This window comes from Hirundo rustica, chromosome 6, assembly GCF_015227805.2.
Source record: "Hirundo rustica isolate bHirRus1 chromosome 6, bHirRus1.pri.v3, whole genome shotgun sequence".
Lineage (NCBI taxonomy): Eukaryota > Metazoa > Chordata > Aves > Passeriformes > Hirundinidae > Hirundo > Hirundo rustica.
In genome coordinates, this window is record NC_053455.1 from 30,951,516 (window position 1) to 30,978,223 (window position 26,708).

The 26,708-nt window shown below is 43.8% G+C and overlaps 1 protein-coding gene across 6 annotated transcripts in view; it reads right to left on the reverse strand.

Moving 5' to 3' along the window:
• SUSD6 (sushi domain containing 6) overlaps window positions 1-26,708 on the reverse strand; it is a 94,939-nt gene that overhangs the window by 57,090 nt on the left and 11,141 nt on the right. For 2 of the 6 annotated variants that reach the window (XM_040068498.2, XM_040068493.2), the window contains exons 1-2: window positions 24,147-24,213; window positions 17,102-17,194 (exon numbers count right to left, since the gene is read on the reverse strand). The gene's annotated coding sequence lies outside the window, so the exon portion shown is untranslated. Of the gene's footprint in view, window positions 1-17,101; window positions 17,195-22,816; window positions 22,916-23,543; window positions 23,564-23,666; window positions 23,788-24,146; window positions 24,214-26,708 lie in introns of those variants that run through there. The other 4 variants (XM_040068496.2, XM_040068494.2, XM_040068497.2 and 1 more) reach the window with 4 other exon arrangements.

Consider the following 26,708-nt stretch of genomic DNA (forward strand, 5'->3'; position numbering starts at 1 on the left):
CACAGGATGCTCTGACTTGCAGCAGGTGACAGTCAGTCTTCTGCACCACCCTGCAAGTGTCAGAGGGATCCCCATTCCTCCACTCCCCAGGGAAGGGCCTCTGTCTAGCTGTTATCAAACTCAAAACGTTAAGCAAAAGATCTTGAGGCAGTCAAGGAGCACTGCCTCATTGCAACTGCTCATTTAGCAGCTCTCAGCACCTTGTTTATATAGCAGCAATGGCTCCTCACCCTTTACTGACCTCCAGCCTAATCCACCTCTTGCACAGCAGCATCTCCCCTCTGCAAAGCCAGCTGGGGGTGTCCCTCTGCCACAATTGAAAGCACTCACAAGCTACCTGGGCTGAAGGATGACCTCTTGCTCTTGGGTGACTAGACACCCCCATGCTCCCACACCTGCCCTGCAGCTAAGCATCCCCTTTGCAACAGTAATGAAGCTTTCAGGAACTTCTGGGAGAAACTGGGCCCTTGCACAAGGACAGCTCTGGGGCCTGTGGAAGCAGCAGCTGGGGAAACACTCCCACCTCAGATTTGCTGCCAAGGCCTGAAGTGTCTGAAACCACTCTCTGACTTAAGCAAGCAGCCCAATATGCTGGGCCAATAAATTGTACAGGCTTCTTGCTCCTAAAACCATCTCCATTTTCAATCCACACTGAAGTGTGGAAAAAATCATTTACTATGCATAAAGATTCTCTATATTGAAATCATTTCCCTAAATACTGACTCCAGCATCATGGTTTCCGTGCAGATTAAAAGTCAGAAAGCTGGGTGAGTGTTCCAAAATAGCCAAAGGTAACACAGGCTTGTTAGAGTTAGAAGAAGACAAATGAAATCAAAGCCAAAAAAGAAGGGAAAGTTACACAAAGCAGAACAGCAAGAGTCAGCAAAAGGCTAGGCAGTAAATCTTAGTTTTGTGCAGGGCTACAAAGCGGTGCTGCACACAGGGAAGAATCACACACATGCCCATGCTAGGTCAGAAGGATATGCAGAAGTCAGAGCATACAAGTTATTTAATCTTCTACCTCACACTTTGGCTGTTTTGCTAGACCACCTAGGTCTACAAAAGCACAGCTAGGCTTTGTACAGTCGACCTCAAAGCTCTAGGGAAAACCCTTCCAAAGATCATATTCCCTCACAATACTCAAAATGTGCAAAGAGACTCTGGATAAAGCCACAGGCAACACCTCTTCACCACTGGGACCAGACTGCAGAGGTGAAGCATCATGCTATTGACCTGAGCAGTTGCCTCCCTGCCTGCTGTCCCTCAGCCAAGCACACCACTCCCAGGTGCTGCCTGCCTCCTAGCTCATCATAGTCCTCCACCCCTGAATGGGACAGCTACCAGGCAACCATCCATGAAACACAAGCAACAAGACAGATTACAAAATCTGAGTCTTTTGGATTTCTACATTTTTTTTTGCCCAGCATACTTGTATTCAAATGTCAACAGTCTGGGCACATGAACATGAAAGATGCCACACATGCTGTCATAGACACCTCTATGCCTTGCTCCTCTTACACCCACAGAGCTGAAAAATGGAAGATCCTTCCCCATTCCTCTAAAAAGTGCATTTTAGAGCAGGCATATTTAACTCTCTACTATCTGAAGGTAAGGAATAAGTTTGTCAAGCCACTAGCAGCTAAGTGAACAGTACATCCACTTGAGAAACAGGTCACTCTCTGCTTTGCTTGGGGTTTTGAGGTGTCTCCAAGCACCCTGCATGAGTACACTGAAGCCATGAAACTACTTGTCAAGAAAAAACATTCTAGCACAAAATTCCCAGTGACCTCTACCCAGCCTCATGGGAAAAGCACAGCAACTCCAGTTTCAACTGCCTTTAAAGGAAGACTGATTCTATTATTATTTTTTTCCAGACATTTTGCAAATAAATACGAAAGTCCTGCGACAGCCAGTAATCCTCAAGCAATTTCCTGTCTCTGGAAACAAGGTTCCCTCAGACTGAATTGATTAAATAAAGGTTATTAGAATTAGTATAAAGCAAGTTTGTTTAAAAATCCTGCTCTTCATGTTTTTACCTGTAACACAAGGCTCCAGGCAGCAGGACAAAGAGATCAGCTACAAGAGCTTACAGCATAACAAAATTAATATGCAAGACCCACAAAAGAGTGAGAAGGTGATTTAAAAATTACTTTCAACAGCAGAGGACTTTCATGTTCATTTAAGCTAGTTTGAAATTAGTTTCTCAAAGGGTATGCACCTTTTTATACTATACCCTTAAGACTGGATTTGTGTTCCCCATTTTGTAAATCCGATGTGTGATTAAGTCTTTTGAGAGTCAGCAATTGTCATCACCAAAGACGTTTTTCTTGCTGCAAAACAACTGGTTAAATCCATTAACACCATCTTTCAGTGTTACCAATTTCCTTTTCCTCTAAAGCCAAACATTCTAAATAAAACCCATATAGAGACAAGTTAGTGTCTACAAATGCTACATGTATGTAGAGGAATAAAAACAGCTTGACATCAGAATCAGAAACCTGCTCAACAATTCTCTGGCATCTCTTGAACAGACAAGAGGAAGCAATAGGAGAGTAGGGACACTGGTACAACAGTTTAAAAGAAGCAGAGCAACCATTTGAATTAAAATATGTTTTACAAATAAAAAACCCTGAATCTTTCAGAAAGGTCTAAACATCAACATCAGACTGACAATGGTCTCACATGCACAGGTTAACTGAGCTTCTTGTTCTCATCCATTTAAAAAAAAAAACAAAAAACAAAAAACAAAACACCAATCAACCACCACATTATGCAGAGTTTCAGAAAGGGTCCCTGCACAGGAATTAACCAAGAATTTGGAGCTGGGGGAGGGAAGGGATGGAAGGTTGGTGTTTTCTTTTTAGTAACCTTATGTCTCTTAGCTAAATGCAGAGTAATGACTGTTTTAAAAAGCCAACAAAACACCAAATGTAATATGTAACTCCACCTATAAGGTTCAGAGAGAGATTGTATTGTATGAATGTCACAGCACCTATATCCAGAGGAGTTGGTGTTCTGTCGCTTGCAACTATCCGGATTTCCATTGGCTTCTTTTTAAAATCCACTTGCAAGCTTCATTTTGTGAAAAGACTAGTCTCTGCATGTTTTATACACGTTCCAACTCACCTAGAACTGCTTTTCTGAGTAAGCCAAACATTGCATTTAACAGGTGTAGGCAACAGTTGGCTCTGGACAACAAAGGATCTCCACAGTCTCCTTTTGTACTTCAGGGTCTGCTCTCCTCACGAAGCAGAATCATCCTTTCACATGCAGAGGGAAGTGGGGGGACGACAAAGAAAACCCTGCATTGTGGAAAATAAATAGCTCCACCAAGGCTCCACAGGACACTACAAGGCACATTTTGAGGAAACCACCCTTATTACAGCACACTACAGAGCACAGTAGCTATCAGAAGCCTTTTCTCTAACACCCACATACCCTTCCCTGGTCTCTAGCAACACCGCCACGGCCTCCACCTCAAAGTCCTGCTCCTCAGAAGCACTTGAGTATAGCTACTGGAAATCACTGCAGAGGCTGCTTCACACCACCCTTGAAAATGAAAAGTAATCCCAGTGAAACACTACTGAGCCCTTTTGAAAGGTGGGAACACATGCTGGTAAGGACAGAACTCAGCAGTGTACTTCTGAGGGACCAAGGTCAAGCTTCATCATCTCTGCCAAACAGCCATGCTTTATTTACATCAAAGGCACCAACAGTCTTTGCAGGCTCCTTGCGGACAAATCAAATCTGAAAAAGCTAATTATATTTAGGCTACATCTGCTACAAAATAAGTGTAATTGGGCAAGAGTTTAAGTTCTTTGAAGAAGCAGTCCCATTGATAATTTTTTTATTTCTGACCAAAGAAAACTGTTGGGTTTTGTCACTAGAACAACAGCGAATTTTACTCTCAGAAGTCATGATATAAAAGGTTACTCTTCCCCAAAGGCAAAGGCTCTCAGGAGGGAGGCCTTGTAGAATTTACAGGTACAACCTCAACACCACCATCAAAAGAACACTATTCCTTGCAAACACTGCAAGCACTTCCACCAGCAAGCAAAAATGCAGACAAGGTGACTGTCTGCAACATCAATAGCTCCAAGATGCCCCAACCCATAATTTTTGCTTGCTTTCGTTTCTGGGGAAATAATCTTGACTTCCTAACTGCAGGAAAGACTCCTGATCTGATGGGAATGAAGAAATGCAGAAAGAAGAAAGAACCGGCCTTGTGGGAGCCATGTCATCTCAGAGCAAGTAGTGCTCAACACCCACTACACATTCCTGAGAACAGGCTAGAGAGCTCACCTGCAAACCAACCAAGACATGAGAACATGCAGAGGCATCCCACTTCCCTTCTACAACTGTTCACCCAAAATGCAAAAGGTTTGAGTTAAGACCAATGATAGTAATGTGAAAGACATTGCAACAAAAGAAAGATGCACAACCTAGAGTGGGACTCTCAGACTTCCCAGAAGCCTAAAAAACACGCTGAAGAAGAGATTGAAACAGGGGATATGCACATTACTGCCTTAATGTCATCGGTCCTGGGAGGGTCTGGTTCATGAAATTACCTGAAGTTGAGAGTTCAGACTATTTTTTAGACATTAAGATTAACCCAAGGTCCAAAAACACCTTCATTTCAAGATGCAAAAAGGAATCCTTGAAGAAAATTATTAAATCCTCATTTCTAAAACCGATTTTTTTTCCCTCTGCTATTGTAAATCAAGAAAAAGTAGGAGGGGGAAAGGGTATCAGGAATGAAAGTCTTAAACAACTTCAGAGAGGTGATTAACATAATGAACACTTCTTTTCAAAACCACACCTGAAGCGTAGGTGGCTTTGTATAGGTGTCTTGCATTAGAAATGGTTTACCGAGAGTCGAACCAGAGCTCTAGAAACCTTCTGGAAAGGTGTTGGCTTACCATCAGCTGAATAATCCAATTATGTTGACTTGTGAAATGTCAGGCCTATCCCCAGCATTGCCTGGCTAAATCCCCTGACCTACAAGTAGTAAGTAGACTTTAGGCAAGCCTGCTATTTCACCAGAATCAAGCTAGAGAAGATTAGTCTTTAAATAGCACAATCGTGGGCAATAGAGGCTGCAGCTACTACAGGTCTCTGGTCTTCTCTACAGTTGAATGCTGCGACACATTTTCTGAAATAAATTACAGCCACATGCTTCCTTACAGCAGGCTCTCCTTGCCTTAGATGGAAAACATTTCTTGTAAGACACACAGGAAGCAAAGGTTAGATCAGATTTTAGTTGTGGGATCTTTTCATGCTGTGCAATAAAAAGCCCACTGATCTCATGCTGCTTCCCCCTCTGCTGTACGCTTCTCCTGCTCATACAATGAAAGCCTCTTGGCTGAAACGTCATTTCTCATCCCTTCTCTTTAGCACCTTCTGCTTTTTAACACCCTTTTCCCTACAAAACAGCTAGTTGTTGTGACTCGCTGCAGAAGACCCTGCAAAGGAAGAGATGCAGACAGGAAGCCAGGGGCATACCCAAAGGATAAACTTTTGCTTTCAGACAGGTATGTGACTAGGCAAAAAAGGCCTTCACAAGCACTTCTTGCCTCATTAACACTTGCAGGTCAAAGAAAGGCAGAAATCGGAGCCTACAAATCAGATCATGCTGTGGTACGTGCTGTATAAACACGTAGGGCAAAAAAAAAAACCAACAAACACCCACACTGCTACATGGGTATCATAAGCTACCACCACGGGGAGAGAAACCACCTCTAACTGAGTGATCACTGGTCCCAGAGATCTTACTCTCACAGCAGGTTCTTGCTATATCACCCAAAGAAATACAGAGCTCTTTGGTGTACTGCAAACATGCAATAAAATCTGCACCACGCCTATTCTTAATGCTTTCTTTGTTCACTACAGTTCAGAAGATTGAAAAGGAATTTTAAAGGTCACTCAGATACATGAGCTATTTCTGTCCCAAATATGCCAATAATTTGACTCAGTAGCGAGAATCAAAGAGCAAAACTACTTGAAAACAAGTTTTCCCTCAAATTCTTATCAGTAAATATTTAACCCCCTTTATATTTTTGTAGCTACAGTCACTGACATGAGCTTGATACTTACTGATTTATGAAGGAACTAAAAATGAAGACTTTCTTTGCCAATGGCTGCCCTTTCCATTTCCGGCTCTCTCCCTTTGTGTTCAAGTATTAACACTGCCTCACCTCTGTTTCATTCCTCCGTAAGATTTTTACCACACCTCTTAGCACACATTCTAGTTCACACTTCGCACGCAAGAACGAGCCTTCCCCCTCCCACAGTTCCTGGTGTGATTTCCTCAGCTGAACTCATTAACAACGTCTCCAGGACTTCCCACGACTGAAAAAAAAATCGCCCCTGGGCAGAGAGGAATGAGTTTGCAAGGTTTTGAGGGCAGTTCCTTTGTGCGTTTCGCCAAGGCCCTGTGCGGCTGCAGCAGCGATCCAGGGAGGCTTGTGCGGGCACACCACCCTCAGCAGGCTGGGCAGGGCCCCCACTTTGCGGAGCTCAGCGCACAGGTGAGCTGCACACAGACCGTGGAGCCTGTGTCCCTTCATGCAAGGGACTTTCATCACCCTGGAGATACCTGCAAAAGGCTTCCCTAAACAACCACAAATGGGAACACAGGAATCTCCTGCTCCAAGAAAAAGAGCAAACTTGTCTCCTCTCCCATGCCAGATGGGCTTCCAGAAAAGTGTGCAGGTTTTTTGGTAGGGAGAGCTGTTGGGGGCAGGGGGAGGGGGTGGATGAGAGATGGGAATGGGGTGAGAGGGTTTTATTTTGTGATTTTTTTTGTTTTAACTGCTCCCATTTTAGCCATGCCTCCTTAAGAGACAGAACCTACAAAGCATACACCCCCTCCTTGGCTGAGATCATGAGGTGATACTGAACATATCTTTCAGAGCTTGATATTAAGCCAAAGCATTCCGGCAGCATGGAACATGGGGTGCAACAATGGCAGCGCAGGGCAAATTACTGAGAGCACTGGGACATAGAAACACAGATTTGCTACAAAACATCTCCAGCCATTTCGAACACTGATCTTTTCCATCAGAGTTTAAACAACCTTTTTTTGTTTCGTTTTTGCTTAAACTGTGTACATTGTGGCAGCACCTCAATGACTGTAATAACTCTGTAAATACCAATGAGATTATTACAAAGAAATCTGTCTCTTCTCAATGTCTTAGAATTTATCTGGCCTTTCCTTGCATTTTATCACCCCTAGAGCAGCTGTTCCTCTTTTGATTATGGACAAAGATGAAAACACTGCTTTGTTGCATTCTTGTAACTGGACCCAGTAGGATTCTCATGGAACATGAGTCTGCTCCCAAACACAGCTATCAGCAGGTTTCACTCTTGTGTTTTTGTCTTCTAGTAAGAGCAGTATTAAAATTTTAGAGCCCTCTATCATAACTGAACAACTCTACCATTAATCCCACCGTCAGACTCTTTCCTCCTGAGACAAAGCACTCTTGGTTTCAGTCTCCTTCACAAGCAGATGCTTAAAAGAGTCTGTTGACTAGCTCTGCTAAGGGGCCACACTAAGTTTGGAAGTACTTGCAAGTGGCAGTATTTTGCAGTTAAAGCTAACTACAAAAGCACCTTGTCTCACTGAATGTGAGAATTACAAGCCCTCACATGCTAAGTAGAGTGCACAAACTATCCCAGGTAACTTACAGCATCAAACAGAAAACAACAGGCCCAAGAGCACCCAGACAAAAGTCTCCCAGAAAGGACTAGTGGTTTCTGAACACAGACAGGAAGGACAGTTCCTTACTAGAGGCCTCTTCAGTGCACGATCTGAGGCAAACCCCTTGGACCCTGAGGTATGCACCTCCCCACTTCTATTTCTCTTCAGAAAGACAGAATCTGTCCTCTAGAGACTCATGTTTTCCCCACAGGGGATTGCCCCATGTCACTACCTCAGGCTTTCAAAAGTAAAGCAAGAGATAAAGTATCAACACACTGGTCATAGGACCTGTGCTAGTGCTTCTTCTCAGTATCACATTAACTAGAGAATACAATCAACCACATGCACGCATTTTGAACTGTTCCACGTTTGGTATTTTCATTCTCTCAAAAATGAAAGGCAAAGATAACAATTGTTTCCCACCTACCAATCTCATCACCATACTCCTCACTGAACTATGGGCAATTTTTTCTTGTTAAATCATGGCAGCTTCCTTGATATTAACAGCAAATCCTCCTTCTTAATCTAGAAATCTTAAAAAAATCTACCACCACATTCTCCTTTGTTCGACACCCTTCTTAGTAAGTGTGTCCATATTGATGTGCTTATCTTTACAAAGAAAACCAGCAGGCAGGGTTCCTGAACAGGGAGTAGAAACAAATTACAGAGAAAAGGGAAAAAAGGAGCTGCCTTCAACTATGCCCAGACAAGCAGCCTACAGAAGGGCTCTGTCCACAACTATGCCTGTTGAAGCTGCATGTGTGAAAGAGATTTCACACAGGTCAGCACAGCAGCCAACCACTGGCACTGCTTGAGGGCAACAGAACCCCCGTGGCAAAGCAATGTGCTCCTTTCTGCATGAGCATTCCTAAAAATACATGGAATAAGAAGATCTGAGTTATCTTCACCACCAAGGACTAAAGCTTGAGTGTTGTGTCAAGTACCTCATTCCCCATGCAAACAAAAGACACAACAAAGAACAACTCTTTAGGGGTGCAGTCCTCAAACTCCTGCATCCAGACTGCCAAATGCCACGGTCTGTCTGGCACTCAGACTGCCCTTCACCTCCCTATGCCTATTCTTCCAGAGTAAAGAGGAACAGAGGCTCATGAGTACAAAAGAAGACAAACTACACTGGCAAGGAGAACATAGAAAACAACCACTTACATGCAAAAATATCCTCATTCTCTCATTAGAGAAACAATGCTCTGGGATACAAAGTGATGCAGATTTGCAAAGAAACTACTTTCACTAGCAAAATCAAACCAAACGATACCATAAAAATGGGATGGAACATGTTCTTATGTTGAAGAACTAGTAAGTAACAGTAAAACAGAAGGAGAAGCTATTGAGCTGAGCATACTGAACCAGGGTTTTTACCAGCTACACACACATCAGATCCACTACCCAAGCAACATTTCATGCACCTCATGTCTCATCTCTAAATGAACACTTAGAAAATCAGGGAATTAACCTGATACACTCAAAATAAGCAGTATCACAGCCCACTGCAGACAGGCCAGAAAGAAAACAAAGAGAATTTGTGTACCAAAGCAAAACACAGCAGAGGAACATCTGCTACTTTTACCAGGGATACCATATGGCCAATATCTGAGGTAAGGAGAATGAGTTCATTCATATTTAAAAGCAAAAGTAATAGGTCATTCCTTCCCAGTTAAGAGGAAAAATGCCTGCTCCCCTTTCCCTGTTACAGACACAGCATTTCCAGTCCAGCTATGGCCTTCCAAGGAACTGGTACGGTCAGCATTCTGCCCCAGACAGTCAAGATCAAGGCACTTTCTATGTCAAGATGCCAGAAAGAGGAGGATGAGAACATTCATGTAGGAGTTTTGCTTAGTCCTAACATAAGCCTGGTTTATCCACAGCCAAGTCAGAGCTGCAACATGGAAAGCCCAGTTTTGTCACCAGCAGATTACAGTTAACACTCTGGAGCTCTGCGGCATTTGGCAGCAGTAAGCACCGTTAGCACCATACCTCTCAACCACTTCGGTGAAGCAATCTTCAGTTCCTGAAAGAACTGCTCAGAATTGCAACCAACACAGTTGGTTCCAATCAGAGCACCCGGAAACATGTCTTTCTTCAACAAACCTGAGGGCAGAAGCATGGCAGCAATGTTTCTAACATCTTGCAGAACACTTGCCTGCCAGCTGAGAAAGCTTCTACTTCTGCAGTGCTGCCCCACATATGGATCTGCCATGCAGCAAAGTTACAAGGCAAGAGGAACAATCTTAATGCATCCTCACTGTCTCTTGAAAAACCCCAAACCAGATCAATAAGGTCTTTTTCTATTTGAACACCTGTTGGTGAGTACCATTTAGCTTTTAAAGCAGGTAAGACCCCTGACACTACCAAAAGCCCTCAACTGCTGCCAAGATAGAGCACACAAGTTTATTCACCTCTGTAAGAGCCCCTCCTTCCCAACAAGGTCTTGGCATATTTGCCGGTTCTTCATTCTTCCCAAGCCTGAATCCACACTTGCCCTCTGGAATTCAAGTATTCAGCCTATCAATTGAGTTTTCGTTGCAAGAGGCAGATAGCAAAAAGGATTAGAATGAATTTGCAGCAGTGCTGAGCAGTCTAAGCCACAAAGAGAACACAGTATAAAAGTCTAGTCTGACAGTCAAGTGCCAGGAGTAAATAAAATGAAAAATGACAGGCCAGATTAACTAGTGCCAGCATTACTTCCCAGATTCATTCACATCACAACATGTCCCAGCCTCCCCTCTCCACCCCTTTAAAACACTCCAGTGTGAATCCAAGTATTTTATTGCCCTGACCCATACATCTCATTTTGTATTTGCTCTCTGCCTGTGGAAGGGAATTCAGGAAGAAAGCCAGAGGTGAATATTCTTACATGGAGGGTAATCCATAAATGTCTCCAGCAGAGCCAGGCTTTGCTTAGAGGAAGACAAAAAGGCAGTGTCTCAGGTACCTGGTGTATAGCTCTTGTGTGGAGCTCAAGTCCACTGCTGAGACACCAAGGCTTCTTCAGCCTCCTCCCAAGCAGTAGGTGGAAAAAGCAGTGCAGCATACAACAGACACAGACAGCAAGTGTCTGGCTTAACAGCCCCACAGCCAGAAAGCGCCAGAGGCAAAAGCAGATGATGCATCAGAATTTTAGCTGCTGCTAGGCTAAGTATTTACTGAGAGAGTTGTCTAAAAGTCTCATCTTAGGACCAGGAGTTTTATCTTCTATGCTTATGAAAGCCGGCTTTTGATGATGAGTTTGTAAAACAAAGTGTCATTTTCTTACATGTTTTGCCTTCATCATTTACTGATGATCCCATTATAAAAGAATACATTTCACACCAAGGCGCAGCAGTAACAGCGCACCTGTGCGGTGCAGAAACCCATGGAAGCTGAAAGCTGGATCCAGACTTTTGAATCTAAAGCCTTCTGCACACAGTTTATGTTATGTAAGTTTTTCCATGTCACCAGAAGTTTACTAACAATCAATTTGTAGCAAGGTCTGTAGCCTCCATTTCTTCCATGTGAGAAAGAAGACCTACTGCCTATAAAAGCATCACATAATTAAATGCATTTTCAGACACAGGGCAATCAATAGTCTGGGAAATCAGAAAGGTTGTAGCACAGTTTTAAGCAAGCCAAAGGCTACAGGGAGAGATTAAATAAGGACTATCATAACAAGTATACTCCATTTGGGATAGCCCATCTATTCAGGTAATTATCTATTACTTAAAACCAGACTGGACAGTAATCCCTTTTGCATGTGGAAGCCTAAGAAGAAATGGTCAGAGCAAATCAGCAGTTGTGTGTGTCACCTCAACAGAAGCACACTGGACCACAGAAAATGACAGTGGCTGAAGTTACCCTTCACATGGCACCTGGCCTCTGCCAAGGATAAGGAGGTCAAGGGGACAAGGCTAATATATCACAGGACAGACAAAAGACTTTTACATTATCTTTTCCCAAGTTCTGTCCTCAGTTCTGTAGTGCCAACATTAAACTTCATTACAAGAGCCATGATTACTTCTACCTTATAAGCCAAGCTCTGCCTCAGAAGTCTTGCTTTTGTATTTGTCACCTATCCAATGATTAAAGAATTTTTTCCCCTACAAATTAAAATAAGCTTCAGGGTATAAGCAATGCCACCCAGCTGCTCTGCCAAGGTCTGAACTTTAGACACAGGACAGCCTGGTTGCTCATCGCCTCATGTAGCACAGAGAAGAAAAGCATCAGCATAGCCAAGCCTTCAAATTTGGAAGGACCAAATGTATTCTGTGGGATATCAAAATAACCACACCTATGTCAATGAGCACACTATGATCCAAAAAGTAAAGGTAACATTTCACCCTCCAAACTTTTTCATACTCTTACATGAACAAATATAGAGAAACTTCTACAAAGATAGCAACTTCCTGCTGACCAAGTCCCTTTACCTAGTCTGCTCATGAGGCATTAAGAAACCCTGTAGCAATAGGATTTTTGGTTTTGGAGCACCAAATATTTCAGCTTTCCTGCCCAGTGAAGTCTGGTGAGGAAGCACTCCAGTTTGATGCAAAACGAGGTAAGTCAGAGCTACTGCAGAAAGAAAGCAGCAGCAGCACCCAAATCCCTTTCCTCCCTGCACACCTACAAGGTCACTTCCCCCCCGTGTGCCAGGTGTGGCTGGCACAACCCTACCCCAGCAGCTGAAAACCTGGCAACCTTACAGACTTACACATTGGGAAAACCACAACGTAATGAAGTCACACAGAGGCATGCAGCAGCCACACGTTACACCCTATTACTCTGGAAACAGACATTAATTGTGGAAGCATGTAAGTTTTACTTCATGAGTTTTTGCTTATGTACTTCAGCTATTTTAGTTGTTCTTCCAGAAGACATAAAATAAGCTCAGCCTTTGCTACAGAGTTTCCTATAGAACACAGACAAGTTGTCCAAGTGCAAGGCTCAGCCCAGCAACGTCTTCATCATAGAAAGGCCAAGGAGAATGAACGGGACTTAAGCTTTTAATACAAATAAAAAGTGAACTGGATTAAATTTACCTAAAACTTATTTTGCCAAACACAGCCTAAAGGCAAAAATCTATGGCCAAATGATAATTCTTCCTCACAGGAAGCTAAATGAACATGATTGCATTCCAAGAACTAGCTCTGGGACAACAGGAGACTGGTAGATTTTTGCAAGGTTTGTCTTCCCAAACGTACTCCTATCACCACCATCCTAAGACTAACATCACATAAAAGTAACAGGCTATTTCAGTTTTAATTAGTTACATTTTTACATGCCTTTTTCCCCCCTTACCTGTCTCCATCGCATGTTACTGGCCTTTGACTGGGATTTGTGTCTTCACTTGGGAGCACTGCCTAGCACACTGTAGATTACACCTTGATTACAGACAGATAAATACTGAGGAAACTGATCTACTCTCAAAAATTGCACACATATAGGTGTGCAAGAATCCACAAGTGATCAAAACAAGCTAATCTAATTTACTGTGCCATTTCCTGCAGATGCTTTGAACAGCAGGAAGCTCACAGACAAGCCAGGCCGCAGCTACACAACATTCATGGCACTATACAAAGCTTGCATTAACACTGCCTACACTAATCAACTTTCCTAACCTCATGGGTATTTTTCCTGCGACACCAATAGAGCCTCAGCCCCCAGAGCTATCAGTCTGTTTTCACAGGCAGTGCAAGTCAAATACCTTTCTCAGTATCCAATTCTCAGCTAGCAGGCACAGCATCACACTCCTCAAGGCATTCCACACACTCTGTGTGCAACATTCTTGTTTTACTTCCCTTGGCCAAAACTGGAAAGGATCTCTGCAATAGTGCTTCCAACATCAGGTGAGGGTGTAACAGCAATCACCTTTATGTGCAACTCTGAAGTAACTCTACCAAACTCATGGGATAATCCCAGTATACTAAAGTATCAAGCCAGCTTCAATAAGCCTTCTTCAAATATCTCATTTTCCTCCTGAACCTCACCTACACTCCAAATCATTTTTTTTTCAATTTGAAAAACAGGCTGCCTATCATTATCACACATAACATTTTTGGCTCCATAGCCAAGAAGGAGAAGAAGTCAAAGAAAAGAAAGACTAAAGTAATTGTAAGTCCTAGAGGAAAAAACATGTAGATAAAATTTACTGATTCTACATTTAATATTGATCTTTGTGGCATGGAAGACAAAAACCCCAAACCTCTGTTAGTGTATCAATCCTATAAAATTCACCACTTATGGGGGTTAAACAAATTGAACAGTCCGTGTGAGCTGCTGAAAGAAAGTGTTGCCTTTAACTTCTCTGAGCACCTTGACAGTGCCTGGCTCTATCCTCACAGAGTTTAGGATATACACAAGCCCTTGTTAAGACACAGCATTGTGTTTTCTAAGCTGAATAATACCTCTGAATAGCTCCAAGTACTACTTTAAGTGGAAAGAGGGTACAAATTTTCCCTATGTACTGGGAGGCTGTTAAACAAATGGTATTAAAAAAACCCAAATCAATGTTGGCATAAAAACCCCCAAATCAATGTATGCTTGACACAGAATGAATCAGTTATGCAGCAATTAAATGCACAATGCAAGAGGACTATAAAATACCAGCTTGCTTTAGCAAGTATGGTTGCTTGACACCAAGTACATCAGACAATAAAAGTAAATCTTATCACATATCTCAAATTCAGCAAGGCTTGTCTGGAACAATGCCTGGAAAGCCTGCAGCATGCACATCACTCTGTAAGATGCCCAGCTGCAGATGGTAGAAAACACTGGGCACAGGTACCCATGCCAACCAAGCTAACAGAGATCAATCTACTTTGTTTCAAATCACAAAGGATGAGCAGGATGTTGAGAAGTGATAGAATATGAATAACTAAGTACAGGGCACTCATTTGCAGGAAATGCCCTGTATATACAAATCAAGGGTAAAGAAAAGATAAAACCAACACCACATACATATTCCAGGATTTATTTTCAGGTTGTAAAAGCAATCACTCTGAAAATGAGCCTTTCCTGGGATTCAACAACTGTTGGGTTAATAGCAAAGGCAGTTACACCTAATTACACCATAATTTTACCCACATAAGATGTACCGTTATCAGGTAGTGATGTCTCTTGAGGATATTGTCAACAGAATCAACCTTGAAAAACAACACTGTTTAGAAGTGCTGATAAACCCCTTCCCACAGCTAATGCTTCCATGCAGGTTTGCATCAAGGAGCCAGGATGGATTACTTTGAAATTTACACCCTGCATCTCTGAGTAGTCCCTGGCAGAAAGCACTTCAGCCAGTCTCCTCAGTTGAGCATCTTCTGATGGAGCTTTTCTCCCTCTGCCCCATTACCGCTTCACACATGTTTTTGGGCTCAACTTATCTAGATATTCTATGTCTACATAGGCAAAAATTGTGCAGTTTGCAAAGAAATCAGATTTTACATCATCACTGCAGGACTTCTCCAATTTTGCATTAGGGAAAAACACTCCACCAAAATGAAACATGAGAGCATTGCACCAATATGCTCATGGTAGCTGTGCACGCATACACTGTCTTCTAGGGAAGATCTTTAATTTGTTTGATTCCCTCCCAACCGTCTGTTCCGTACTGATACCAAAAAGGGTCTCAAACCACCCTGTGGAGGGAACAGCCCCTAGTGAAAGACCGCAAACTCCCTTACAAACTCACCAGAAGGCCAGCCCAGCCAGAGCCAGGACAGATTACCCATGGAGGATTGGCACCACTGATCCTCAGAGAGCCCACTATCACTAACAGCACTGCTATATGAGAGACCTGCTTTTAGGAGCACAAGGATGAGCTTCTCATCAGCTTCTTACGGCCAAGGAAAGGCTAAAGAGGCTAACTCCGAACACTTCTTCCTTCCTCTTCTTGATCTGCGTGACATTCTTTAACAGCTCTGTCTGATGCAAGCACTTCACATGAGACGTAACCATATTTTCACCACCATCCTTTCCCCATTGTCACAAATAAGATGTGGTGAAGAGGCATTATTTTTTGTGTTACATCACAGGCAGAGTCATATTTCACTATATACTTATGTTTCAAGCTTATTTCTAATGCTGTGCAGATTATGTCTAGGCTGAGAGCGGATTACCGGTATAAACCAAAACATTATCTAGGTTGCACACACATTCACTATAGAAACTTACAGAGCTCTTTTGACTATGGATCCAAAGTTAGTCTCTTAAGGAATCCTTAAAAGCATCTGAGAAATAACATTTGTTTCCTTTGGCCAAGAAGAGACAGAATGAAAAACACCTTCTAAATTTCAGTTACGAGTACCAACATGTAGCAAAAGATGCCACTGCATTCAATCCAGCGTGTCCACTCGCATCAACAGACTTGTGGGGTTTTTTTCTTAATGATTCGAAAAATAAACACCACACACACAGCCACCAACATACCTGTTAAACTGAGGTGTACAAGTACCACCCAGGAGCACCCCAAAAAATCTCATAATATTTAAGCAAACATTCCTAATGAGGTCTTCTTAAAGCTTGAAACTTTGCACTCAAGGTAGCAGTTACAGAAAACGAGGACATCAGGGAGGCGCAGCAAAAAGAGAGGTAGCAAAGGAGCTTAATGCCTTATCAATGCTAGAGGGTTCTGAAGAGAAGCAGGCATAGACAGAAGAATTATCCCTATCTTGATTAGCATCAGAACAAAGGCTCAGGATTAGTTTGTCTGCACGAGGACTCCCCTGGAGCACTGGATAATAGCCTTGTCGAAAGCATTAAAGGGATTTCCTCCCCATTTCACCCCCCTGCAATCTACACCCCTTCTCTAAAGGGGGATAAATGGATGAGGTCCAAATAACAGCTTTATGTTTAATTCTCTAAAAGACATATCTGGGAAGCTTTTTACAACTAAAACCTCAAATATACAATACACAAGTAAGATCCTTCTGTGATAGGTTTTCAAAGGTAACATTTGGGAGCAGGTAGGGAAAAAAATCAAAACAAAACCTATTTTTTGTTCAAGAGAAAAGGTCAGATAGTACAGGTGACTTATCATACATGCTTAACTCTGGATGGCAGGAAGGACTTTGGTAGTTTCTACAGCAAAACCAGGGAGTGATAAGGGAGTGAGGAATACAAGGAAAAAAACACAGCTTGTGGTACCTGAACACCACAAAAACCAGGTTAACAGAGGTGTCAAGAAAAATGCTAAGGCATGGTTACAAAGGAGTCAGAACCTAAGAACATTTTAGAATACTTCCTGTTTCAAAAGCTAGAGAGGCTAACACCAGTGGCTGTCTCACTGCAGAATGAGAACATGGAAGGCAGCACATTCTGCCTTCAGCTTACAGAAGAGTCATGGCATTTGGACAAAATGCAGGTTTTAAAAGCAAAAACTCAGGAAAAACAAAGCAACAGCATCAGCTTTCATCTTACCTGGTATTGACTCAGGCTGGCATACAACAGTTGTCAAATCAGCAAGATTAAACTGACAATTCAGTGACGATAGGTTGATTCACACACCTAGAACTGCACAAAAAAAGTAGGTATTAGCCCTGTAAGTACTAATCTCTCACATAAAAGAGCAGGAGACTTGAGGGGCAGAAGTTGTTCTATGTTTTTAGGACAAAGGCACACAGCTACGCTTCAGGTACAGGCGTTACTCACAAAATTCAGATCTGGGTCTGAGATATACTGCACAAGTTACTCAAAATCAAAGAATATGCAAACTATCCTCACACATTCAATTTAAAAATCTCAAGGATAAGAAGAGAACAGTTTCAATTGTAGCAGAGTGTTACCAAAAACATTTTTCAGCAGCACTCAGGCTTCCTTTTTTTTTTTTTTTCCCAGTAGGACAGAAACTTCCCAAAAGTTACCCAAAATAAAATATTAAAACTGCATCAAGTCCAGCCATCAGATACACACTTGCAGTTTCAGTGATCGCAAACACTGTCTACCTCCCAGATAAGCATAGGAGAAATTTACTTCTACAGTGCCGAAATTCAGAAGTATGTCCTATTTATATTATTATTCATTACCGTATACACCCTTTTTATTCAGCATTACTACTAAAAATTCCAATATTTAAAGAGATGGTTATTAATACGGCAACCTTCTCCACTTTGGAAAGTAAAACAACTGAGAACTGGGAAAACTGGTCATCCAAGTGAGAGCAAAAGCCATGCAGCTGAAAGGAATTTTTGTCTAGCCTGCTTAAAGATCTCCTTTGTTGCTAAACATTTCATTGTCACATTTAAATGTCAGCTTTTTAAGTCACAGAAGTGTGCAAGCCCTGCAAAACAGGAAACCACAAACAGACTTGAGACGAAGGTTCTCACAGCTAATGAAATGAAAAGTAAACCTCGCAAACTGCTCTTCACAAAAGACACAAACCCTGATCATAAAACCTTGCTCCCTGTACCCATGAAATTATTTTTAATTAATCTCTTAGTAAGTTTCTATGATTTTATAGTCTCCTTATACACCAGGGCAAAGCTTGCAGTGAGTCTCCAGCACACATTTGTTGCACATCACAGAATGAGTCCGTAGCATTTCAGGATCACACAGCTCTTTGCAATAGTGCTTTAGATTATCAAGACACACTACTCGATTTTCCTACAGGGAAAACAGGACCCTCCCTTTCCTGAAGCAAGCAGCATGCCCTTTTTGGACTTTGAAAAGGAGTGAGGGGCCCTCAGAGAGAAGCTGGCTTTAAAGCTTTCAGGATGATCGCACATATGGCCACTGGCTCGCCAGCAGCATATGCAGCAGCAGATGGAGAAGTGAAGCTTTCATACCCTCTGAGCAATGCTCTGCAATTTTGACACTTCTCTTGAAAAGCAGATATGTCAATCACCCTCCCAGGCTGGTGGGACAGAAGAGATTTTGGCACAGAAGAGATTCTCCTCAGTCTGCGTACCAATACCAAAGGATAACCTACACGGTATTTGCGAAGCAGTTTCTGTCTTAGATTTCAAATATAATGAATCCATACACAGCAGAGAATGATAAATTACTGTTGTCTTCACTGCACATCAGCTGGCTTTCAGCTCATTAGAGAGCAACACATACCCAGTATGCATTCTTTCCTTTAAAGAAGGGTGGGGGGAGGTGCTTTAATTAACATTAGAGCACCTTACTAGGTCTAACAAATAAAATGCCTTTTGAGAGCAGTCAGCACCAATGGGCTCCAATACCCAAAGGGGATTCTGGCACGTCCCCCAGTAAAACTATTAGTGTGGCCTGCTCTAATATATTGTGTCCTTCAAGACTTTTAAGAAATTATTTACAAAGAAAAGAAAACCCAAAGAGCCTAAATAGGTCAAAGACATTCAAACATTTCACTAATCTATAGATTTAACACTACACATACAAGCTACAACTCCTTTCAAAGTAAGCAGCCTTTAACAGCTACTGTTAGAAATCACATTAGAAGCCTAGCTATTTAGACATCTGCATTTGTATATAAGGTAAGAACATAATTCTCAAGATCACTTACAGAAATTGGGGGTTTGGGAAGGGCGTTGTTTGGTTTTGGTTTGCTTGGTCATTTTTTAAAGACTGATTTATCAGCAAGGTTTCCCCTCTATGTACCCCTAAAAGTCCTGCAAAAAGACATCCAATATACCAACATAACTTCTTTTCTATCTTTATTCCCAAACAAGCTGCAAACTTGGTTTTGATCAGAAATTCTTGCAATTCCCACTGATTTTATTACAAAATCCCATTAAATCAATGCAAGGAAAAAACAGGAACGGCAGTGAAGCACAGCAACGTTATAAACTGTAAGAATTAGTTGAGGAAAAATTTAAATGGCTTTGAAGTTTTCCAAATGGTCCTGGCACTTTTGAAGTGTAAGCTAATGGAGCTATGAACAGAGACACGGTATTGATGCTGGCTCACTTCTGAGCAAGAGGTTTAAATGGTGCACATTTCAGCCCTGCAAAGTTCAATTGCCTACAAGGAAGTTACTCCTATGGCAAGTGTACACTGTGAGAATGAAACTCATTGTGTTCTACAGCACAAATATGATGTGGTGTTTTATTTACCACATAAAAAGCGATTCCAGTGGCCAATTTCCCTTGACTGTGGAACCAGCTCCAAAAGCTGTACTTTGCCTTGTTACAAGGTTACCGCAGAAGTGATGACCAACCCATTCCACTCAACACTCACTTATACCGGGAAGCCAATTTACTGCTGGTGGGCTGGTTGCCAGCATAGCAGCTCCCCTCAGGGAATCCCCAGAGTGACATGAGACACATACATCCTTTGTGCTGCAAATTTCTCCAAGTACACTTCACTTCTGGAGCCTGTCCACCACACAGGGAAAGACAGAAGCTGGGGGGACAACTGAGACAGTGGGAAAGAAGTAGGGGTTTTACACCTCTAACTCCTGGCCCTGCAGCTCTTCAGTGTGAGCTTCCTCATAAAACTATCTTGAATTACCACACACAAAACAAATAAATAAGCAAGCGAACAACAGGCCAGGCTTTCACTGGTCTCTTATTAGCATCACTATGCTTAGTCTGAAAACAGACTTTGCAGCCTGCATCATGTAGTAAGCCACGTGAGAGCACTAAGCTTCCTGTGAGAGGGTGGTAGCTGCCACCGCTCGGTAACAAAACAGCCAGCATACAAATGGCAGATGAAAACTTTTTCTGGTACATACAAAAGCTCACTTCCTGACATTTATAGGAAATATTTCTACTGATTAAACTTAAAACCAATTTTTTGCAGCTGCATAAACAAGACTTCTAGCAGAGTCAGGAAGATATTGTCTGTGTAACTACAGAGCAGCAAAGCCAGATGAATTACACAGATGGGCTTAAAAAGACAGAGAGGCCTTCACTGACATCATCTACCTGTTCCCATCTACACTCTGTGCTGGAGGTTAAATTGTTACATCTGAAATAATTCTATTTGTACCCAGAGTAACAAGGGATTAGACATGTAGGATGGCATTTCTAAGGACATGACACTTGTCATAACAACTAGATAAACATAATTAGACTACTGTATTTTGGCAAAAGATATCTACTGTAAGTAATACCACAATACCTTTGCTATATATGGGTTAATTTTTCCCTTCTCCTGTTCTAGGAAATGCCTTCATGTTTCTATTTACATATTCCTAAAGCAGAATTCAATCCCTGCTGCCTCCCCTCCCTCCCTCCGTCTTTGAGGCAAACAAGTTGTGGGACCAACCCGGCCAGTGAAAGATGCCCCTCCCAGCTAAGCCTGATCAGCTGGGATCAGCTGGTTGCAGCAGCCGACAAGTAGCTCAGAGGGCAGAGGAGCTGCAGGAAGTCCCTGTGCCAAGCAGAGTGCACAAAAGGACAGAGTCCAGGAAACTCTGGAGCAAGGCTTGCAAGCTACTGTCCTTTCATGCAGTTATTCGTATATAATAGGCTTCTCTGGAAGTAGCTCAGGCAAGCAAAAAGAGATGCAACTTTCAAAAGGGGAAAAAAAAAAAAAAAAATACAACAGCAGCGGCCTGACACAGACCCTGAGCACAGCATCCAACCTTCCTGGACCGACTGAGCCCAGTAACTTGCATGTTTGCTCATAAAATCAGAACAAGAAAGAGGCATATTTGGGCAGTACAGCCGTAGATGGCTGTGGTGTGATCAAGTACACCAATAAAAAGCAGAAGTGACACAACAGGAACAGTCACAGAAACCTAAATCTATGGTTAAGATGTTGCACAGCTGAGGTTAGACCACGGCAGGCTGCTCTGAGAGTTGTAACAATCCTTGAGGCAGGAGCAATATAGCAGAAAACAACCAAGACAGAACGAATTCCATCAAAACCACTACACTCCAGGCAGAACACACATTTAGTGGCTTCAGTCACCATTACTTGCTGACTGCCCAGGCAGCTGTGCTCAAGCAGCCATTTCAGTCCACCTTCACACTCTGCACTAAATATAAACTGCTGATAACTGTGTGGAAACTGCTTCAGCAGAGACACGGAGCACTGCACAACTCAAGGACGTTGGGTCCTCCTCAGAGTCTACAGGTGGCCAATTTGCATGACAAGCAGAAAGAGAAGGGGACAGAGCCAAAGCCTCTGCTATACTTGTGGTTGGGAAATTTCTGCCTCGAGATCAGTACTTTCCCAGACACACACTTCAGAGAGTCATCTGCCTTTCAAGAGGATATGGGGGCACCTGGGTTTTTTGACAATGACTTGTCTAAGAGAAAGTTATGTCTCTCTTATCATGTGCTACTTTGCTCTACAATGAACTTCAATTTAAAAATCTAGTTAGAGTAAAATGCCAATCTTTTAAGCATGTCCTTCACCCAGTGGCCCTTAAAGAAACATACTTTCCTACTTTCAGACGGTACTGTCTTTTCTAGCGGTCCATAAAACACTCACTTAAATAACAGGACAAGCCAATGTAAGAGGGAAGATGAAACTGCAAATAAGAAAAACAAAAGTAGTTTTTTCTAAAAGTTTTGCTTAGAGAATTACTACCAGAAACAATATGAAAGTTACAAAGACAGAAGTATGATCTGTAAAGCTGCCGCTGCCACAACTAGCCACCAGATTATACTACTAGAAAGAATTATTCTCTCTGCATCAAAATATACCCCCCAAAAATAGCATGTCATGAAAAGAAGAAAAGGAGGCAGACTTGCAAAGAGATTTATGGCAGACACCTGAAGAGGAGGTGGATAAAATCAATGATAAACTACAAACACCACAGAGAGCACCGATCCTTAGAGCACTGGCATGTAATGTGTAAATTCCTTCTCTGCTTAGGTGTTTTACCTCCCTTTCATCTATGCAGACAAGTTCAAACTAGAGATGAGAACAGGGAGAGTTCCCTTCCTCCATTATCTCAAGTTTTTTTCTTGTCTAAGCAACAGCTAGGTACTCTAACTATATCACTTTTGCATCTGTTCAAAGGGGAAAACAGAAAACCCCCACTAAATAGAGAAGTATAACAAATACTATTAAAGGAGAGAGCCAATGTTTTCCTAGCTCTGATGCAGATGTAAGCAGGAAGCTGGTGCTCGACAGCTATAGCGCAGCCTAGGAGAAGAGAAAGACAAGCTGAACAACAGAGGACAGCAAAGATACTCTGGAAAAGATCCAGATGCTTAAGCTTAGTCCTGCTGCATGAAAAATTAAAGAGGTTAAAACCTTCTCTTAAGAACTTTTCTTCCCATTGTTCTGACCACGACTCTTCTGAACAAGCTCCATTGCTCCAGAAACCTCAGGAATTACGGTGACAAAAGATTCCTGCCAAGAGAAGCACCATTACATAATAGCTTTTATGGGAACATGCACAGAAAGCCACTAGGAAGTGCAACGAGACAAGTGCAAGATCTCTGCCCATCGGCTCAGTTTAGCTCTTGACTACTTCAGGATATTTTTAATTTATATATTTACTTCCTCTCATCCCCTTCCACTCAACAAAATCCGTGTTACTGTAACTATACTGAGATCACATCCATTCCCCACAAAAACGTAACCCCCTTGAGAATACGCCCACTTCAAACTACTGTATTTGCATTAATCTGTTTAAAAGAACACGACAAAAATGAAAAACTGTGTCACTATTTCCATTAGTATATTAGAAATAAGAACAATTTGTTATGGTATTTTTTCACCCTTTACCCAATTTTAGGGATCCTTACAACAATTCTTGCTTGTCAGTTCTGAGAAGCCTAGCATAGCTATTTTTGAGTTCCAGGTCTTCTGCAGGGGATTTACCATAGATCTGTTACACACACACAGGTAGATGCTCAGCCTAAGCACTGTACACGTGTAAAGGCAGCTGCTAGGGAAGCTCTGACCTCTGGGCTGTTTTACGGCACCATAAAGAAGAAAGCAAAGACGAAAACCTAACAAACACAAAGTTTCTCACGTTGAACTGTCCACAGCAGTGCTTCCACTAACACCTCCATCTCAGACACCACTTTCCCCGTGTCTCCCCAAGCACCCAAAAGCTCTACGAAAGAAAAAAGAAAAGACAGCGGTAAACGCTTACCCGCTGTTACTCAGGGGTATTAAACCCTCGAGGTTCATCCCGCACCAAGCGAATCCTCACGCCCAAACACACAAACACTTTAAGACCGCTGACCTCAGAGAAAGCCCAGCTCTGCCGTCCCCACCGACCACCCGCCGCCGTGACACGAGGGAGCCGCAGGTATCACAGGTGACATTATGTAAGGGAGGCGGCGGGGCACTCGGGCGGGGAAGGGCTCCCGCCGCAGCCCCGAGCACCGCCAGCTCCGTGCGGGGCCGCAGCCGGGCACGGCTCCCCTCGCTCCCCGCGGGGGCCACCCGGGGGAGCTCCGCCGACACCTCCCGGCTCCCGGCCCCGCCGCCCGGCCCCCGCCCCGTACGCGCTCCCCGCTCCCCGGCGGCGGGCCCGGCTCCGCGCCCCGCCGCAACAGCCCGCCGCCCCCGCCCCGCGGCCCCTCGGCTGCGCGCCCTCCCCCCCGCGGCGGCGGCGGCGGGTGCTCACCGGGCGGGCGGCGGGCTCGGCGGCCGGGCTGGGGGCGGCGGTGCCGCAGGCGCTGCAGGTCGGCGGCCGCACGCCCCGGCCGCCCCGGCGTCTCGCCCGCCCAACGCCCCGGCCGCCGCCGCGCGCCAGGCCCCGCCCCGCCCCGCCAGCCGGGCCCGGCGGCGCGAGGGGCGGGGCGGCCCTTAAAGGGGGCCGCGCGAAGGGGGGCGGCCGGAGGGGGGCGCTGCGGCGCGGCCCGCGCGGGGCGGAGCGCGGCCCGGGGCCCGGCAGCCGCCGCTGAGGGACGGGGCGGAGCGAGGCGGGACGCGGCGTCCAGCGACGGCCGCCGTCGGAAGACGGCGGGAGCGTTGCGAGCCTCCTCGCCTCTCCGCGGGCCGGCGTGCGGCTGCACGGACACGTGGCCCTCGCTCTCGGCCCGGCACCGGGGCACAGCGGCTGTGAGCGGAGCTGAAGCCCTCTCCGGCCTTCTGCCGCTCTGTGCCGGAGCAGAAGGAGAGCGGTATTGCATCGCCCCGGCCGTTTCCTTGCTCTGCCAGCCCCTTCTCGCCGGGCCGCGGGGGCAGCGCACGGTGAGGGGTGCCCCTTGCCTTTGTCGCGGTGCGGAGCCACCGCAGAGGTCGGGCAGTGCGGAGACTCAGCCGTGGGCACGCTTCTGCGAACTTCCACGGCGGCACAGAAGCCATGCCAATGCTCCTGCAGCAGGCGCGCTCCTGCCAGCCCGTTCCCTGCCCTGTCCCGCCAGCTCACCTGCTGGCACACCCTTCGTCACTCCGCTGGTGACAGCCTGTGGTAGCACAAGCCACGGCTGGGTCAATCCTGCTGGGCAGCACCAGCAGAGTCAGATTGCTGGCTGAAAGATCCTAGGCTAGGCTGTTGCAGGAGGTCACACTCATGCTCACGAGGGTTTAGTGTATACAAGTGTAGGGCCATGCTTACACCTTCTTGCCACCTTCTCTCTTTTCATCTGCTTTCTATGGCCTCTCAGTAAAAAGATGAAGACAACACTCCTGTACCCAAAAGTGCCTTCAGGGAATCAAGGAAGGATTCCTTGCTTTGCTTTGCTTTCCTTTCTATTGCTTGAACTAACACCTGCCTTCTATGGATCTGCTACATTATTCAAATTTGGCTGTGGAGAGTGAGCTGTTCTCCCTCTTTTATGGGGAAGGAACCATATGTAGTTCTACTGGAAAGGTGAAGGGACGTTTACCTTTTTTTCTGCAATAGTACGGAGATCATAGTAAAAGCCCATAATAAGTTATAGCTTAACTATGGCTTACCATGATTTCATCAAATGTAGGAGATGAATATGATACATCACAAAACATTCCCTATAAATACTCCCCTTGTAAACACTTCAACACCAAAAAGCAGGAAAAAACTACATCATCATCCGGAAAACATGCCTAAAGGCAGGAAGGAAGAGTGGGAGCTAGAGCTGCGCACAAACCTGCTGATTCACACAGCTGTTCTTTTTGTGAAATCTCAGATGCAAAGGTGGAAGGCACAGAGTGAAAATATTGGCCTGTGTTTTGCTGTGCTTTGATCAATCAGTGCAGCTGTCCTGGGCCTGAAGGAAAAGTTCAGAAACCTTTATACCTCTGAGATAAAAGAGCTGTGAGGAGGCGGCCACAGTACTCCCTCTTCTCATGGCATTAATGCGCAGAGAAAGGTGCAATTCCTGCCAAATTCTCACTAAAATGACCTCTCACTAGGGACTGATTCATCACATTTTTAGCTTCAACCAGTTCAACATTTTTTAACATTTATAGATCCTTTTATCTCTGTGCCATACTTTGCTTCTGTAATTTTCATTCATACATATTTCTCTTTATAACTGTATCAAGCCATAATAAAAATCACTATATTCTTCCTTTGAGGCTCAGATACACTAATTTGGGTGCACTTTTTTTTTTTCTTTGTTTTGTTTATTGTGGAATCACAGAAATCAGCATTTACAGACCATCTTAAATGTCCAAAGTATGACACAGACATTAACAAATGCCTTTTACATTGGATTTGCCACACTGCATCAGACCACCAGCCAGTGTAATCTAACATCCTGTTATCAGCAATAGCCTACCGCCAACACTTCAGAGGAAGTAAATACCACCAACTGCCCCCAAAACAGTTACAGCCCTCTTCCAGGCAAATGCCTGTGACCAACTGGTTCCAATCTTTTCAGGCCCCAGGTTTTAAAGAAGGAGGTGGAACATTTTCTCTTTATTACATGTATCAATAAAGCAAAGTCAGGAGCTGCCACCATCAGAGCACCTATCCCCAAGGCACAAAGCTTATGGTCTCAAGCCAGGTATTTTGGCACAATTTTCCTAATGTTTGCTTTCAGGTTGCTTGAATGGAGATGAAAATAAAAAATTCATTGAAACATTTCATTTTCAATAATAGAAATTTTAAAGCATAAAAGCTGCCAAACTCCACCAGAAGGTCAAAACATGCTTATTTTGTGTGGCCCCATCTGATTAAACAATTAATTTCTTATTCAATGGTTATGGATGTTGCTTTTACTCCACAGGAGTTTTACTATCACGTAAGTCTTAGTCCATC